Genomic DNA, 2,500 nt, shown 5'->3' with positions numbered 1-2,500 from the left:
ACGACGGCGATGGGCCCACAGTACCCGTTTCCCGACCCCACCCACAAAGCCTGCATCCACTGTCCACCACAAGAGCACCAACGCCAGTCCCTGCGCCGCACGACGTCGTCCACCGACAATCACGCCACCCGCCCCCGTACGTGCCTCACGTCACCTGCCCAAATTGCAACTCCAGCGGATGAACGGCGGACTTTTCTCGCAGTCGTAAGTTGCAATCCACCCCTATATCATCCGTTTCATGAAGCGTTTTATCCAAGATGCGAAATTCCCGCTGTCCCTACACATGCTCTAAGTCTGTGCGCGATTGCGTGCTCACAGTACGGATTCCGATGCTGAGCGATCAGCTAGGAAGCGCCCCTACCATATCGGTCCCCATGGGCGTTGCACTCGCAGTCGCAAAGACTCTGGCAATGGCTAAAAGCGCTCCGCAATATATCACGCAGACGGGTAATGACGGTCCGAGCGCTCAGTGTGAGGAGAGCATTACTGAGCCCTGACCCACAAGCAGGTTGTAGCGTATCCCACCCGCAGACATGTGACGTTGTCACACGACCAGTTGTCACTAATCGACTCATTGCTGATAATCATATGCCATACACCGGGGAAAGCTGCCGCAAGGGGTAGCTACGTAGTGCAGTCGCACCTCTACTACTGTACAGAGATAGAACACCACGAGACTGCAACCAGATTAAACTGATACATGGAGCTGATAACTAATAGATGCAGAGCCATCGGAATATAGATGACATACGACATACAACTGTCCCTATACATGCTGACAGTCTGTGCACACAATGTGAACTACACGTCACCCAGACACCCTATCACACACTACTCTCTGGCTGTAACAGACACAGACACAATATCTAAGCACCACCATGGAACAACATCCAGTGCATCCTCTCCGCCACATTACACCATTCACACTATGATAACAAAACCAGGAGGTCCACCCCAAAAACAGAATATCTCACACTTCCAACAACCATCATTACGCAGATAAGCCACAAACACCCACACATGTGCTACACAGGGGTGCAGCCAACACCACCACACTGGCGTGTCTCACAGCATATAAGCAATGGCAGAAATGAAAGACACAGGTCTGCCACTCCCTTGCCACACCCACAGAACCGGCGCACCACCTCCCCTGAGCCAAAGGTGCATCCTGACGTGACACATCTCAGGGTGCCTCAGGCGTCCACTTACCATCATCACTATGAACGAACCTCGTCCCCTCCCCCCTCATACACCATCCCTTAACCTAACCTATGTTGCACCTTAACCTAACCTATGTTGCGCCTTAACCTAACCTATGTTGCGCCTTAACCTAACCTATGTTGCGCCTTAACCTAACCTATGTTGCGCCTTAACCTAACCTATGTTGCGCCTTAACCTAACCTATGTTGCGCCTTAACCTAACCTATGTTGCGCCTTAACCTAACCTATGTTGCGCCTTAACCTAACCTATGTTGCGCCTTAACCTAACCTATGTTGCGCCTTAACCTAACCTATGTTGCGCCTTAACCTAACCTATGTTGCGCCTTAACCTAACCTATGTTGCGCCTTAACCTAACCTATGTTGCGCCTTAACCTAACCTATGTTGCGCCTTAACCTAACCTATGTTGCGCCTTAACCTAACCTATGTTGCGCCTTAACCTAACCTATGTTGCGCCTTAACCTAACCTATGTTGCGCCTTAACCTAACCTATGTTGCGCCTTAACCTAGCCTATGTTGCGCCTTAACCTAACCTATGTTGCGCCTTAACCTAGCCTATGTTGCGCCTTAACCTAACCTATGTTGCGCCTTAACCTAGCCTATGTTGCGCCTTAACCTAACCTATGTTGCGCCTTAACCTAACCTATGTTGCGCCTTAACCTAACCTATGTTGCGCCTTAACCTAACCTATGTTGCGCCTTAACCTAACCTATGTTGCGCCTTAACCTAACCTACGTTGCGCCTTAACCTAACCTACGTTGCGCCTTAACCTAACCTACGTTGCGCCTTAACCTAACCTACGTTGCGCCTTAACCTAACCTACGTTGCGCCTTAACCTAACCTATGTTGCGCCTTAACCTAACCTACGTTGCGCCTTAACCTAACCTACGTTGGGCCCTAACCTAACCTACGTTGGGCCCTAACCTAACCTACGTTGGGCCCTAACCTAACCTACGTTGGGCCCTAACCTAACCTACGTTGGGCCCTAACCTAACCTACGTTGGGCCCTAACCTAACCTACGTTGGGCCCTAACCTAACCTACGTTGGGCCCTAACCTAACCTACGTTGGGCCCTAACCTAACCTACGTTGGGCCCTAACCTAACCTACGTTGGGCCCTAACCTAACCTACGTTGGGCCCTAACCTAACCCACGTTGCGCCCTAACCTGACCTGTAATTGTTATATGAATTGAAACATTCATGTAGCGTTGCCTAATCGCAACCCTCTCAACATAGGTCAGTGCTCGCACTCTCTGGTGTCCTGCGTATTGATTCATGTT

This window comes from Schistocerca nitens, chromosome 7 (assembly GCF_023898315.1).
Source record: "Schistocerca nitens isolate TAMUIC-IGC-003100 chromosome 7, iqSchNite1.1, whole genome shotgun sequence".
NCBI lineage: Eukaryota > Metazoa > Arthropoda > Insecta > Orthoptera > Acrididae > Schistocerca > Schistocerca nitens.
The sequence above is the reverse complement of the archived record's forward strand: the minus strand, read 5'-3'. Positions refer to the sequence as shown.